The following is a 17,713-nucleotide window of genomic DNA, read 5'->3' on the forward strand; positions in this document are numbered from 1 at the left end:
TGCACTCTGTCATGGTCCTACATATGTCTAAATGTGTCTGCTGCTTCAGATGACACTGCAGTACCTGAGATGGGGGCTCCACATTTCCACCAATAGATGATACATAATGGTTTTGCTCTCATACCACCACCTCTGTCCAATGCATTCCAGGTGATGGTATACAAGTTGGCCTACCTAGACTCTACAGTATTTCTTTTATTAAGATACCTAACGTTTTCCACCTTAACTGTTATATATGTTTCACATTAACATCGGTTGTGCAGTATATGTTCCACAGCTCAGCACAGCAGTCAGGGTCATCAGCTGTCTTCTGATGGTGACATGCCAGGAATGTGTTCTCTTATTCATTATAGAGGTATATCTCTAGTATTTATTTTGTGTTGCCTGCATGCTTGTATGTCCTGTGTTGCAGGTCCCATCGCCATCACACTGTGCATGGCCTCAGTCATGGCAATCAGGTTCATAGATTCATACGTAGGTACTAGGCTATTTGCCCAAGGACCTATGTAAGCCTAGCCAACAAGGTTCCCTGGCTTACGCCACCCAAGAAAGTTATTTTCCTGTGCCACTGTCGAGCAGAGACACAGAAGTGATCCTGGGGTGTATTTCCTATTTCCCATCCACTCATCAAGACTTTTCTTGAAGAGTGCTAATGAAGAACTTTGCTTGACATAGATGGGTAGCCTGTTCCAGATTGCATTAACTTGCTCTAGACTGTAAGGTTAATATGAAGCATTTTGTGAGCTACATCACATTATGCAAAGATGGTCATTTGTGTCTCACATTAACATTAGTTGTATGTTATGTGTTCCACAGCTTGGCACAGTGTGATTATCAGTTGTCTTCTAATGATGACATACTAGGTACATGAACCACTATCTGATATACTTGTATTCCTTTAGTATATACCTTGAGCTGCCTGCATGCTGATATGCCTTTTGTAACAGATCCATCACATAGTGCACAGCCTCAGCCATTGTAACCTGGTGCACAAAGAATTACATTGCTTTTGATTAGAGTACTATATCTTGTGCAAGGAATTTTTGATGTATGCCTCCTTAAGTGCACATCTAATGTGTGCCTCTATTTTTCTCTCAGTGCTTGCAGTTCATCCACTTCCTGCTTCTTCATCGAACTTGTCCATTGATCCTGACACACAGTATGAAGTGGTACAGACAAACAGCATGGCCAATGACACACAAAGCACTGCACTTTAGTCTACTTTGTACATCCCAGATGGTGACAGTCTTAGTGTCATTATTTCCTAAAAAAGGAATGACAGTGTACCAGTCATTCTGCTGGTAATTGTACAGCAGCTACTGGTCAAGAAGAAGACCATGGGCAAATGTCCCCATGTGAGTCTGACAGCAATGATCTGACAGATCTGCAATGGACAACTGAAATCCACAGGCCAACACATGTGTAGGTGACAGTAATGCATGGATGTGTGGGGCTGAAGGCATATGCCTACTGTTACAAGCACATGATTGGCTGCAGCACCTTCACAGCACTAAACTGCATGCACTTGCTCATACAACTGACTGTGTGGCACACCAGATACGTGTGTTATATAAGACTGAGGAGCACAGGCATAATGAGGTCACTGCAGTACTGGCTGAACAGCGAGACAGTGTGATATCATTTGTAGGGTGCATGGCAGTGTTTCATATACTTTTTTGGACTAAGGAACTCCATTCAAAAGTTGTTTTTTTATGAATCCTCTATGAAAATTTCCAACAAATTATGATGATGTTTACACATAATGTGAATTGTAAAAATACATGTTTCAGGTTTCAAACTTGCACACTCTTAGTGAGAAGGATGTACTTACACTGTATGACAAACGTTGTCAATATTTGGTTTATGATTTATTAAAGATAATCTTAATGTATGTGTCAAATGTAACCTATTGCTACTTTTTGTTTTGGCTGTAGACAGTGGAATCTACTTTTGCAAAAGTATGCAGAAGGAAAATGCAGTAGGAGCCTAAATGCTTTTCACTTAAAGATCAATACTCACTATGATTTTTTACCCATGTTTTATCAAGAGGTGACTCAGTCTTCAGATTGTTCAGTGTAACATCTGAGGAAAGGTCAGTCAAACAGATCTTTAATTTATTCATTCATTGAGATTAAAGAGATACAGACCCCCCCCCAAAAAAAAAATTCTTGGATTTTGACTTGAGGGAATATAGTTTTCATATTTAGCTGACATTTTCAAATGATTAGTACATTGTTTATTTAGTTAAATCTGTAATTTTCATTTCATTTTTTTCTCATTCATTCACTCAGTTGAGGTATTGAAATTATCACAGCAGTTGTTTTCTCTTACATGTATCCAGCTTTATTTGTTTTTCCTTTGGCCTATTTTCTTATAACTATAGAACACTGTTTTGTGTGTTCCCAGAAGAGGTACATTAAACTCATTCAAAAATTGAAATATGTCTGCAGGATAACATAAATTCATGTTCTAATTTATGTCTTTGTAAAAATATGCAATGTTACTTTTTGGTTGTCCATAATGTAAGTATTTTTCCTCACAGGTCAATCTTTTCTCAATATCTGTCCGCAAGAAAGCCAGCAAACTTCAGCATTTAATAAAGCCCATTTCAGCAGACAAATTGCAAAATGTCTTGAATTTGAAGAATGTGACTTTATAAAATTTACTGTGTTAACTATTTTTAATAGTTATTCAACTCAGCATTTATATTTTTGCTTTTCTAACATTATCTGGTATACCATGCAATGTGTGTTTTCTATATTTGGTGTTACTGCTTTCATTTTTCAAACTAACTTTGTGTGTTTACACCAACCATACCAATTGTATCATCAGTGCAAACTGAAACATAGTGTGTGAATTTTAATTTGGCATTTAAGTAGTTATCAGATAATGCTGAGAAACTTTCAGTGCCAGTTGCAGGATTATTCAATTCTATGTAGTTCAGAAACTCTAATTTATTTATTTATTTTATTTTATTTTACATTTGTTAACCGGGCTAGTCTAACTGGATACATGTCCATTTTCAGTAGAGGCCTGAGGAGTTAAGCTCCAAGTTAGGACAATAAAATTAATACAATAAAGTATAAGGATACATGTGCAAATATAAAGTATTAACAGTATGCATAAACAGGTTATCACAGTAAAATGTACAGTGCATGATACAAGAATAAATAAAGGGATGTAAATACAATCAGAGTAGTCAAGAGAAATATGCAACATAGTTTAAAAAGGAAAATAGAGTTGCTTAATGAGTAGATGGGTTAGACAGAGTAGAGTATATAGAGACACTTTGACTAGTCAGGTTTAGTGCATTGACATAACCAGTGTGTTTTCAGGAATACTTTCAATTTGTTTTTGACTAGTCAGGTTTAGAGCGTTGACATAACCAGTGTGTTTTCAGGAATACTTTCAATTTGTTTTTGAAAGAAGATAATGAGGAAAGTATGGAGAGTTTGTTTGGAAGGGGGTTCCAGGCTTTCCCAACTATATTAGAGAAAATGGAGTCGCCAGCTTTGTTATATGTTTTAGTGGTATGTACTAGAAGTTTCTGAGAAGACCTTAAGGATTCTAGGTTTTTATAGGGGGTGATTAGTGTCGAGAGAATAGGTGTTTTTGAAGGTTTGTAAAGAGTGTTATGGGCTATAGTTAGCTGATGGAATGTAATTAGATTTTGAAGTTCAAGCCAACCTAGCTGTTTTAAATTAAGGCAGTGATGGGTTCTAAAAGGATTACCAGTTGCAAATCTAGCTATATTGTTGTAGGACATTTCCAATTTGTTGAGATTATTTTTTGAAAGGTTAGTAAAAATGGGTGACGCATAAAGTAGAGAAGAGATTAGATGAGTGTGTGCTATTCTGGTTCGAGCTGATGGTAGGAGAAAGGATTTTATCCTATAGAGAGAGCCTAGCTTTTTATTGACTGTTTTTATAGTATTGTTAATATGGATGTCAAAGTTCAGATTATTGTCAATGGTGACTCCTAATAGTTTTGTGGATGGGTCTGGAGATATAATGGTATTATTGATAGAGTTTATTGAGAAATCCAGTGGAGGGGATTTCTTGGTAGGAGAGAAGAGGAGGAGTTTAGTCTTTTTGGGGTTTAGGAGAAGGCATCTATGTGTGAACCATTGCTCAACTGTATTGAATACTTGTTGGGTCAGATAGAGTAGTTCAGAAGAGGAGGGGGCTGAGCAAATGAGTGTAGAGTCATCTGTATATTGTATGCATGTAGCTTGGGGGATGGCAAGGTGAAGATCGTTGATGAATATGGAAAAAAGTAGAGGTCCAAGGATGGAACCCTGGGGGACTCCAAGGTTGACAGGAAGATGAGTAGATAGAGACTTGTGCCATAGTATGGCCTGGTGTCTATTATCCAGGTAGGACTGGAACCACTTAATAGAGGATGTATCTAGTGACAGGGATTTTAGTATTGTGATGAGAATTTGGTGATTTACCATGTCAAATGCTTTAGACAGGTCAATGAAAAGGGCAGAAGAGAGTTTGTTAAGGTTGCGGTTATTGTTAATACAGTCTGTGAAGGAAAGAAGGGCAGTTGTAGTGCTATGTGAGGGTCTAAAACCGTGTTGACAATTGGCTAGTAGGTTATTATGCATTAGATGATCAAGTAATTGTTTGTGGATGCATTTTTCCATGATCTTTGCCAGAGGTGAGAGAAGGGCAATGGGGCGGTAGTTGGAGAGGTCTGTGGATTGTCCTCCTTTGTGAAGAGGGATTATATGGGATATTATCCATAAACTGGGAATAAAACTTTCAGAAATAATCCTATTGATTAGGATAGAAATTGGATAGGCAATAGCTTTGGCTGATTGTTGTAAGAATTCAGCAGGTAGTTGGTCTGCTGAGGGGGAGCATGGTTTTAGTTTCTGTAGAAGGGTTAGAATATATGATGTTGGGACAGGTTGTAAATGAAAGGTAGGGGGTAAGGTTGGTTGTTTGGAAGGTAGAGTGAAGTTGTTAGGATATAGTTGACTGGCTAATGTTTGTATAGCATATGTAAAAAAGTTGTTAAAGTCATTGGCTGTGATTATTGGTGTTTTGTGTTCTGAATTTAGAGGATTTGGAGTAGTGGATTGTCCTGGGTGGAGTAGTTGGTTAATACTAGGCCAAAATTTCTGTGGTTTATTTGTATGGGCTTGTTGGGATTGGAGGTAGTAGTTTTTTTTGTCAGTTATTATAGCTTTCTTAGTTTCATTTCTTAGTTGTCTAAATGTTTGTTGGTCTATAGGGTTTTTTGTTTTTCTCCATTTTGCCCAATGTTTGTTTCTTACATTGATTCTATGTTTGGTTTCCTTAGTAAGCCAAGGAGCGTGTTTGGATTTAGTTCTAACTAGTCTGGTTGGGGCATGATGGTTGAGGATGGCAAGGAAGTTGGAGTTAAAGTAACTTACAGCTTCCTCTAGAGGTAGATTTTTAGGGGTGACCAGTTGCATGCTCTTAGTTCCAACTGGAGAAGTTCTGGGTTAAAGTTCTTTTACACCTTATGTTTTAATTGATGTTGTGGAGGGTAAATTGATTCTATGTCTGATAATATAGGTAAGAGTGTGGTCACTTAAGTCATCAGGGAGGGTTCCTGAGTCATAGTTGTGAGGATGATGGTTAATGAGGATCCAGTCTAATAAGGTTGATTTCCTTTTAGATTTATTTATCCTGGTAGGGGAGGTGATGGTTTGGGAATATCCATAAAGGTTAATATGGTTTGAGGGGAGGCTGCCGCAGAAGCAGGTCCAGTCAATATTTGTATCACCTAGAATAATGGTTTCTTGGGGTAGGTTTTGGGAAAGCCAGCAGAGTATATTTTCCATGGTAGCTATGTTATTTCCTGGAGGTAGATATATACAAATGACATAGATGGATTTGGAATTGTTAAGAAGAAGTTTGGAGATTAGGATTTCAGCATTAGAGTCTATAGGTGGTTTGCAGTTATGAGTAGTTAATTGTAAGCTAGGTTTATAAAGGATAGCTACCCCTCCACCTTTCTTGGAAGTATGGTCTAGTCTAAGGATATTATAACCGGGTGGGATGATTTGATTATCTTTGGTTGAAGGTTTTAGCCAGGTTTCTGTTAAGCAGAGAATATCAAAGGAATATATTTCTGTTAGAGCTTGGAGTTGAGTTACTTTGTTATTTATACTGCGTATATTAAGATGAGCAATTAAAAGTGAGTTAGATGGTCTAGAAAGGGCTTGAGTAGGTGATTGTTTGGGGTTGAGGAGAGAGATGGGAGTTGTTGGGGGGCCTGGGTTAGGGTGAATACCATCATCCTTTGCAAAGAGTAGTAGGCTTAGATAGTACAGGGTTTTGAACCTACTGTACAGAGATAGACATTTTTTGGCAGTTGAATTGTTAAACTTTGTATGTAGAGTTCTATGATATTTTGGAAGTGTGTAATTAGATGAGGATGTAATATTAGCATGACTAAGAAGTACAGGTGTGTATGTAGAGGTGGTTACTTTTTTTGGATAGCTTAGGTTTGGGTCAAGTGGATTCTCAATTGATGTGATAAGATGTGTAAGGATTAAAGGAGGTAGTAGTGAGAGAGTGACGAGGCATGTGATATAGCATGGGATGGGTAGAGTTTTCATTATAAGGATAGATATCTGTACTTTCTTGGTAGATGAATAGTAATAGATTAGGTTGAGATGAGAGAGTGATCAGGGTAAGATGTGATAGGAGGAGAGTAATGAGAGGATAAAAGTTAGAAGAGTGAGGTAATAGGGGAGTTATTAGGATAGAAAGAAAAAGAGGAGAGTTAAGAAGAGAATAAGTGATATCACAGGGGATAATTAGAGAGTACAGGTGAGAGAAAAGAGGTGTGGTTAGAAGGTAATGGAAAGAGGAAGGGGTGTGGTTGAAGAGTCACAGGAACAGGAAGAGGTGTGGTTTAGGAAGTATAAAATAAAGAACATATGCATAGTAAGATTGACAGTCATGTGCAGGGACATAAAAACTGGTTAGCAGTAATACATAAGTCTTTGTTATCAGCAATGCAAGATTATATAATGCAGCACTCGTGTATCCCTTGTTATATCAGTATTAAGTAGTAGCTGCAGTTACAAATAAAGCTGAAATTCAGTTCTGCTTGGCAGCAGCACATAAAATAATTATAACAGAGTTATAAAAACCTATAAGGACCTTGCCAGAAGCAAATGGGAGACTAATTATAGAGCAATAGTTATCAAACAGTAATTGTATAAATAAATAAGGCAATTCAGCTCTAATTCAATACATTAGAAAAGCTAATTACATCAGAGTTTAGAAGTATGTATTAACACTTGCCAGCAGCTACGGTTGACAACTTTATAATAATAAGTTATCAGTAGTCAGACCCTTCTATTGGCTCTGTTGGAGGGAGGGGGGTTAGAGTTGTAGCTGTATTAACTGGAAGTGTAGGTGCTTAGGAGTCCTGAATTAAACCTAAATTGCAGAGTTGTGCACTTAGTAGCAGAAATGGGTGCGCTAAAATGGCTACTAATGTTCTATATCCGCTTAAGATCCATTAATAGGGGTATTATGCAGAGAAAGAAAAAAACAAAATAAATCTAAAACAGTCAGCACAAAGAAGTCTATGATAGCTAGGTTAAAATGGGGATGTAGCCGATTATGGCGTACAATCAATCCAACAGCAAAAGCTTTAGATTTACACAAGGGTTTTAGTCAGTATAGAAATGCTAGATGGAGCACCTTTCGCCAACCTTGTCTTCAGGAACCACTAAGAGAGTAATGGTGGTTCTGGCCCTGATTCGTGTAAGGATAAAAGGCTTAATTAGTTGAACGGTTGGTACAAGGGTCGGCAGCAATGCGAGCGGTATTCAGCCGCAAATACTTATTATAGATATTACGGGCTAAGGACGGCAAGAAATAAGCACCTTAACGTATTATACCTTAATCCTTATACACACAGCCTTTAACCTACGGACAATAGGCAAGATTCATCTACGATGTTCCCAAAGGGCAATAATTTAATTTTCATCCTTGTTTATGTACCTAACATACTGAGTCATATAGCTAAAGAGAATACATTTTTAACATATAATTTCATGTAAAAGTTGCTGACTAATATCTTTGCTCATCATAATTATATGACAGTCAACAGTATCCTAAGAAAGGTATATTCTTTTTTATTTTTTACAAATGTATCACCTAACATTGTTTGCCATGCATCCAGCACACAATACTTAATCAAGGTTACCTTATGATGAAACTTGTATTTATTTTGCAATGGTAAATGATACTTTAATGGCTAACTCATTTTCTGCACTCCTACATTGCTTGCTGAAATTTTAACTTATTTTCTTAAAAACAAAAAGTCTGACACAGACTGATATCGTTGTGTTTAGTATAATAATAATATATGTTATGCTTTGCTGGAGACATCAAATTATTACATAAAATCACTGAACGTGCAACACATTGTGGATACTCATCTTCATTTCTGAATTCACATGCCATGTATGAGTCATCATATTTGCAATTCTTTCTTTTTAACTCAGGAGAAACTGTATGACTAGTTTTCATACCTTTCCAAAGTAGAAGTGTTTACATTTTAATTACTTTATTGATGGCCCATGGTTTTCCATATTTTAACCAGTAATCTCATCATTTGGCTGCTTCTTCTGCATTTCTGTCCACCCCTTGGAGCTATCAGCACAAAATCCTCTACTAGCTTGTGTATTATTAAAGAAGAAATCTGACTTATCTCGGTTACTCATAATGGCAAATATCTGTAATTTAAAATATATATGTATGTTTTTAGCCTATGCATAATGAAATGTGTTCATTTTGAATTCACCTTCCTGACAGTTTCAAATGCATACTTATATATACCAGATTGTACATGTATTGTTTGATAAATTAGGTTCATAGGTTCATAGGTAGGTGCTAGGCTATCGGCCTGAGGGCCTATGTAAGCCTAGCCAACAAGGTTTCCTGGCTTACGCCACCAAAGAAAGTTATTTTCCTGTGCCACTGTTGAGCAGAGACACAGAAGTGATCCCTGGGGTGTATTTCCTATTTCCCATCCACTCATCAAGATTTTTCTTGAAGAGTGCTAATGAAGAACTTTGCTTGACATAGATGGGCAGCCTGTTCCAGAGTATGGGAAGTCTCTGGGACAGGAATCTATCCCTCCAGCATGTCCTGTTTATTGTGGTGACAAGGTTTAGGTCCCTAGACCATGTAGCTCAGAGGGATTGGGATTTCTTTAGGTGTAGCATGTAAAACAGCTCTGGGTTTGACATAGCTTTATATGTTAGGCAGAGATCACCTCGGAGTAGGCAATATGCTACAGAGTAAAGCTGGAGTTTTTTGAGATGGTCTGTGTAGGGCATCTGTTTGAGGCCAGTAATCCTCTTTGTGAGGTACTTATGTGGCCTTTCCAGCTGATGCAGATGTCTTGTAAGGTACATTCCAAAAGGGGCGTTGTACTCTATAATGGGTTTAATGAGTGTCGAGTAGAGGGGAACAATGACCTATTTTTTCCTGGATGAGAACCCTTTTATGATGAGGTGTGCCACGTAGAAGGACTTCCTGACTACTGCGGTGATGTGACTATCAAAGGACAGACTACTGTCCACCTGGGTCCCAAGGTCTCTTATCACACATTCAGTGTTAAGTAGACTGCTGTCTATGTAGTATTTCATGGGTACAGAGTTTTTACCAAAGGGGATGACAATGTACTTTTTGGCATTGAGCTTGAGGCCATGGCTCTGACACCAGGCATCTGTCTCAGCCAGGCCCTTCTGTAGGATTTCCACATCATTTGGGGACTTGACTATGGTTCCTAGTTTGCAGTCATCTGCAAACTTAGTTAGCCAGAGGCCTTCTGAGTTAGCCTGTACTTCGGAGAAGTAGATACCAAACAGGAGAGGTCCCAGGACTGAACCCTGTGTTACTCCACTTGTCACTGGTTTGAGGTCAGATTTGGAGTGTGCAGCTTTTACAGTGTGGGTTCTGTCAGTGAGCCAGTTGGCAACCCATCTTGTGACATAGGGATTTATACCTAGGTTAGTGAGTTTAGCTATAATTCCAGAATGGGAGATGATGTTGAAAGCCTTGGTGAGGTCAAGATAGGCTGTGTGAACCACCTTACCCTCATCTACGGCTTTGGTGACTGCCTCAAAGAAGTCAGTCAGGTTCAGAAGGCATGATCTGCCTTTCACAAACCTGAACTGGCTGGGATCCAGAGTTTGGAGGTTACCAATGTCTTTGTTTATGAGTTCCATAATGATACGTTCCATGGACTTGCAGACCAGGCTCATCAGGCTAATAGGGCAATAGTTCCCGGGATCAGTGATGGCTCCCCCTTTGTGGAGTGGGATAACTGTTGCTGTACACCATTCAGTAGGCACAAAGCCTGATGTAAGGCTATGATTGAACATGGTGTTTATGTGGGGAGCCAGTTCTTTCTGAAGTTCATGTAAAATGCAGCCTGGGATGTTGTCCGGTCCCATGGATGTTGTGTTTTTGGCTTTAGAGAGTGCAGCTTTTACCTGCATAGTTGTAATTACAAGGGGTCTGCGTTCTTTCTGTATAGATATGGGCCCTTTAGGGGGTGAGAAGGGGGTAAAGTTAGCACTGAACCTATCTGCCAGGACGTAGGCAATATCAGTTGGTTCTGTAATTTTCATGCCGTTGTGCTGTAACTCAGAGCAGATCTTACAAGGGCTCTCAGCTTCTTACTGAGGCTGAGGCTGTAATTTTCATGCCATTGTGCTGTAACTCAGAGCAGATCTGGGTGTTGCCATTGAGATTCTTGACATAGCTATAGAATGCTTTGTGGTTGTCCTTAGAATCAGTGGTGATTTTGTTTTCATAGCTAGCTTTGGAAGATCTTATAAGGGACCTCAGCTTCTTACTGAGGCTGACCAGGGAGCTCCTCCACTCATGGGATTTTACTCTCTTTTGCAACAATTTCTTCCTTCTGTTGTAGTTTGTTTATGGCACGGGACCACCAAATTGGTTTCCTTTTTTTGGAGGATAGCATCTTGGTTCTGTTTGGGATAGCACGATCCATGCAGTCGTGTAAGTGCTTATGGAGTGCATTTGTATAGGATTCAGCAATTGCAATTGTATTGTTCATCTGCATGGATGTCATGAAGTTCACCACTTCTGTCTTAAGATGCATGAAGTTGGCTTTGGAGAAATTTTTTACTATGGTTTCCTTAATGGGGGATGGGGGCAGGATGTGGATGTCAAGGGTGATTAGCTTATGGTCAGATCGGACCAATGAGGAGTTGACTTCAGGTGTGGAACACTGGTCACTCATGTTGATAATGACTAGGTCTAGGATATTGTTGCCCTTGGTGGGGGTGTGGATAAGTTGATCCAGGGCACTGGAGTTTATCAGTTCCAGAAAGCGTTGTGTGAAGGAGTTGGTACATGAGTAGTTTTCTCAGTTAATGGTGGGGTAGTTGAAATCGCCCATTATTACAGTGTTTGATTGAACCCTAATATTTTCTAATACATCAAGAAAAGAGGAGTGGGAATCTTAGGGCATGGTGGGGGATCTGTAGCAAGCTACGATTTGGATTGCAGTTTTTCCTAAAGTTAGTTGCACTTGGGTAACCTCAGATGCATTATGCTGAGCAACTAGCCTGGAGGTGTGGATATCCTTAATGAAAATGGACACACCTCCGCCTTTGGTGTTCCAGTCCAAGTTACATGGCCGAAAAGTGTGGTATGAGTTATAGCCTGGTAGTGCAGGGGTGCTCTCTAGACCCTTGAACCAGGTCTCAGTCACTGCACAGATATCGATGTTCTCCATTTTAAGGAGTGCCTCGAGTGAGTGCATTTTGAAATTTAGACTTCTAGCATTGAGGAGCATTACCCTCAGTTTTTGCTTGTCTATTCCTGTTATGGTGGTGAATTTGTCATTTAAACCTTGTCTAAAAAAGGCACTATAGGGGCGGCAAGAGCCTTAGCCAGTATCCGGAATCCCAGGGGTGACAGGTGCAGGCTATCTCTGGCAAATCATCGTGGCCTGTCGACCATGTCATCCCAAGCAGACAGATACTGGATCCCCCAAGAATGACACCAGAAGCTCAGCCAATTGTTGAAGTCAATCATTTTTTCCTTGTACTGTGGTATCATTCTGGGCAATGGCAGGATGCTATTCAGGGCTAGGGTCATACCTGCCTAGGCTACATGATTGGAGAGCTCTTCCATGTCTCTTTTCATGTAGTCCAGGGAGGTACGTCTCAGGTCATTCACACCAACATGGACAATGACAGAGTCATATTTGTACTTGTTGTGGAGTGACCTGAGTGCGTGGGTTATGTGGCGGATCCTGGTACCCGACAGGCAGCTGACAGTAACCTTCTCCTTGATTAGCCTGGTGAGTGGGACATCAGTGTGCCTGACTATAGAGTCACCTATGACTAGTGTGTTGGATACATTGTTTTGCCTTATTGACTGTGGTTGAGTGGCACACTAAGTCTGTGGGCTATGTGTCATTTGAGTTGTGTTGGGGGGTGGAAGTTGCTTGCGTTTCTGCTTTGGAGGTCTCTGTTGCTTGGGCATATTATTATTGAGAGTCTCCATGAATGTTTTTGTGTTTTTGTGGGTGGATTTTGGTGTTGTAGATTTAGTGAGACTATGTGATAAGTGTGGTGTGGTGCAAGTGTTTACCTTCTCCTCTTGAATGTCAAGTTCGGTCTTGGTTGGAGAGAGCTTTACCTCCAGTTTGGCTATATAAGTGCATCTCTCACAGGTTGTAGTGTTTGGTGGTAGGAGGAGAGGGTTGTCTTTTTACATGAGGCAATTTCTACATTGCCCCAAGATGCTCAGATTCATCAGATAGACAAGAGAGAACACTGGGAGCTGACCCTTGGATATACCTGAATAAAAAACTATTTTCCTCTAGATAAGTGAGGAAAGTCAGTACAAGAGCTGTTTTTCTCTAAGCAAGTGAGAAAAGCAAGTACAAAAACTGTTTTCCTCTAAGTAATGAGGAAGGTTTAGTGCTATAGTAATTAGTAGCTTATTTAGTGCTTACAACAAGTTCTGAACAAGTGCCGAGTATGAATAAGCAAATTCAAGTGCTAAAACTAAGAACCTGTATCTGCACTAGACTAGTTAAAGGAAAGAAACAAGTGCAAATGGAGGCTTTCAAATCAGAAAGTTGAGAGAGATGGAAAAGATTGCCCAGACGGCCAATAACTACAATTTCTGGGCCACAACCACTCCTTATGTGGTAGACAGTTTACCTAGTGCTTACCACTCCCACTGACAAGCTAGAAGGCTTCCCTCCAACACAGAAAGGCTTGGGGGGTGGCTCAGAAGCTTACATACAGTCCTGGATACAGCAAATCTGTAACTGGACTACACTAGGTATAGGAAAGGTAGGAAACAGGCTTACAGTTTTGTTTGTTTGTTTTTTTTTTACAGAAAAGTAGCTTAAACAGCAGTAAAAACAATTCAAATGCAGTGCAAGCTAGCAGACGAGTATGTAGCAATATTAGACCAACCACAGTTTAAAAAAATGCAATTAAATTAAAAATGACTAAAACGAAGTGCAGAAGGAGTGTATTGGGTAGAATGTGGTAACGAGATGGGACTGGGGGGAGTGTCCCAGATCAAATCTACAGTGGGGTGGGCAACTGCAAAAGCCACCACATTTAAACAACAAACCAGAGATAGGGAGAATGGGTGGGACAAAACACTTTCAGCAGAGATCTGAAAAACTATACAGTGAATCAAAAATAACTGTGCACAACTCTGAATAAAATTAGTCCAGCAACAATTTACAGTACACAGTTCTGAAGAACCAAAAATATACTTAGCTCTGTATATTTCCAGATAGTTTGAAAATAGTTCTGTTAGACACAGGTTCCAGCAATGATATGCAGGCTGTTAACTAACAGGGTCTATTATAATACAAGTAATCCTTCAGATAGATAGATGAATTGATGTCATTTATTATCAAACAGTAAATAAATTATATTTGTGATTTGTTTCACATAAACACAGAGTAGACAGTATAGTCACAATAAAGTATTCCATATTAACTACACTTAAATGCACACGAGTACTGCAAACTTGATCAATTGTTTATAATGAGCATATGACAAAATGGTTAGATGCTTTCATCTACAGACAACTCTCCACCACCACTTAGCAGCTAAATAAACTTTGTTGAATAGTGTACACCTCAGGTGGCTGGTTCTGATGAAAAAAAATTACCACATGATACCATTTATTTCAACTTGTTCACACAGACAATAGTTACAAGGTATTCTGACTTGCTTCACAAAAATCACAGTAGTCTTACAAAGCCAAAATAATGACCAAACAATAGCAGGCTATACCCAGCAATTATAGCTACTTTGGTGTCTGCATACATTTCAGATAATCAATTATGCTACAACAAAATAACAGTGACACAGGCAATGTACTTTGACATCTTTCAACTTTTTAGCACAAGAATGAAACAAGCAAAAATAGTAAAAATAAATAAATAAATAATAAGGAACAGGTTATAAATATGTATCTTAAATACTTAGAAAGCTGCTAGAATAACTGTTTTGCATGAGCATACATTTTCTGAAGGATGCAAAGTTTTCAGCTAAGCATCTGTCATTACTTATTCAAATGACGGCAAACCTAAGTGATTTGCTAGAATTTGAAAAACACAGACTTTACAAGGAGCAGACCAAAAACAAGATACAAAATTACTGAGGGGGGTAGATGAAAAGTTGAGAAGTATGCATTGTATGGTTGCAATATAAGTCTCCAGAAAATGAAAAATTTTCAAGAAAAGAACAAAAGTGTGAGGCAAAGGCAGGTGCTGTTAAGAGCTATGCTCTCATCCAGCCACCCTGTAAAGCTGTTTTTTGATATCTGGTCACCAGCCACATTAGATTATCCTTCTAAACCAGCAGGCATCTAAATTAGGCATAAAAGCACTTGAAAAACAGGTACATCTTGCCAAAAATATGGACACCTAATTAGCATAAAATGTACATATCTCTACTCCCACTCTCAGTATGATACTACTTAGAAATGTAAGTTTAGAAACTGACAGTCACAATGGCACACAAAAGTAAATGCATATTCATGTTTTCATTATGAAATGACACTTCTACAGAAAACCCTTCTCATGCATAATTAATTCTAAACATGTCTTTTAATAAAGACTTATTTATGAAAGGTAATGCTTTGGGGTTTATTTTACAACTTTTTATATGAGCCTGCCAGAGACCAATCCATTCAGGAAAGTGAGTTCTTTCGTTTAGATTATGGTCTGCAATTAGTATGATTCTGCTGGCACAGATTATGTCATAATACAATCTGAAATCGGGTATCCCCAGTTCTCCCTTGTGTTTTGGCAGCATTAATCTTGATAAGGAGATTCTAGGATTTTTAAGGAACCATATAAATTTAGTTAAAGTTCTGTTTATTTTTTTGAAAATGTTTAGTGGAATGATATTGTTTGTTGAATTAAACTGGAACAGTATTCTGGGTAGAACATTCATTTTTAGTATTGCTATTTTAGACAAGAAGGGGAATTTCATGTTTTTCCATCTGGTTAAGTCATTCTCTATGGATGACCATATTCTAAGGAGGTCATTTTGTAGGGAGTTTTTATGATTATGGTCAAAAACTATCCTGAGATATTTAAGAGTGTAGTCCAGTTTTATTTGGGATATGGGAAAGAGAGCTTCTTTATGATTGTTCAGGTTAATTGGGAAAATAAGAGATTTTGAGGGGTTAATTTCATAGTTGGAAGTTTTCGAGATGATTTCAATTGTATTTTGAACTTTAGTAAGATCAGTGTTGGGAAGCTGGAAATATATAATGAGGTGATTTGCAAATGTTGAAAAGCCAAGACTATTCCCCAGAATGTTGGATATATAATGAAAGTTTTTATTGCATTAAGTATAAGAATAGGGGTTCAATATATATGTTAAAGAGGTATGGTGAGAGGGGACAGCCTTGTCTAGTGCCATTATTTATTTTTATTTAAGATGAGTGTAGCTTATTGAGTACTACCATAGTATATGAAGAGTTATATAAGATTTTAATTATATTTATGGAACTGTCTGGAAAGTTGAATTGTTGTGGTGTTAAGAATAAAAATTCATGGTTTACACTGTCGGAAGCCTTTGTACGATCTAATGCCATAAGGTATAGGGGAAGTTCGTGTTTTGCAATAAATTGTATAGCACTTCTAGGGTAAGTGTATTGTCCCAAGTTTGTCTTTCCTTCATGAATCCTGATTGCTGTGGGGATATAATTTAATGGGTGACTTGATTAATTCTATTGGCTAGAGTTGTAGCCAGAATTTTGACATCTACATTAATAAGTGAAATAGGTGTATAATTTGATGGATTAGATTTGTCAGTATTGTGTTTATGAATAAAGATGGTTTTGGAGTTGTTAAGATATAAATCAGCAAAGCCATGTTTACAAAGACTTTAAGAAGGATAGGGACAAGTTTCAAGGCAAACGTTTTTATAAAAATTTGAAGTAAACCCGTCAGGATCTGGTGCTTTGTTACTTTTGAGACTCTTTATTGCTTCCATAATTTCTTCAGTTTCTAGAGGGGATTCAAGATTTTCAAACTGGTGCTTTCCAATTTCTGGGAATGTAATACCATTAAAGGAGTTATGAGACTGTGGATCTATTTTCTTCTGTACTCCATATAGTCTAACGTAGATATTTTCAAAGATACGTACTATATCTTACTTATTTGTGATTATTTCATTATGTTTAATTTGTGAAATCGTAAGTGGGTCTTGTTGAGCTTTTGTGAGTCTAGCTAATAACCTAGAGGGCTGTTGAGTTTCTTCGGAGTAGTTGACTAGGAGTTTCATTTTTCTGAATGAGAGGTTTCAAGCATGCAAATGATACAAGTCTTTCTGCTGATTGATGAGTTGAGCTTCAAGTTCAGGGTGGAAATTTTCTTGGAGAAATTTTGCAATTACTTGGATTTTCTGTTTAATTTCAGTCTCTTTCTTCCTAGCAAGTTTTTTAAAATACGAGTCCTTTTGGATCATCTGCCCCCAGATTTTAACTTTTGTGGTTGCCCACAGAATGAACAGAGTGATGTCTGAGGTTAATAAGGTGGTATTAAGATCATCCAGTATAGTGTTGATTTCGTTAACTACTTCTGCCCTTTCAAGACGATTTGTGTTAGGGACCAGGAGTGGTAGGTGTTTTGTTTAGTTTTCTTTAAGAGAAAAAGCTTCAGAGTTATTTTGGAATGATCTGATAGAAATCTCAGACTGTTTGTATAAATAGTTTTTTCATTTAAGAGGGATTCTGAGATCAGAAAGAAGTCAATCCTTGACCATGACTTATAGCACGGTGAGTAAAATGAAAATCTGTCAGCATTATTGAATTGGTTATTTGAGAGAGCAGGGTCAACTAAGGTAAATTCTAGTGTTAGTTCACCTAAGGCGATTAAAGCTTGCTTATTTTGCTTGTTATTTTTGTTGGATCTATCATTTAGCGGGTCACTAACCATGTTCCAATCTCCCTTACTATATAACCATGTGCTGGGAATTTAGACAATAACTTGTAGATCTGAACAATAAAGTCTTGATGGTTTACACAGGGGGCATATATATTTAGAAAATGTGTGGGTTTATAGGTTATGGGATTAATGAAGCTAAAATAACACCATCTACCAATAGTATCCACACCATAGTCCACAACTCCCTCCTTAAATGATTTTTTAATCAAAATAGCTACTT

This window comes from Protopterus annectens, chromosome 1.part2 (assembly GCF_019279795.1).
Source record: "Protopterus annectens isolate FY-2018-M chromosome 1.part2, PAN1.0, whole genome shotgun sequence".
NCBI lineage: Eukaryota > Metazoa > Chordata > Ceratodontiformes > Protopteridae > Protopterus > Protopterus annectens.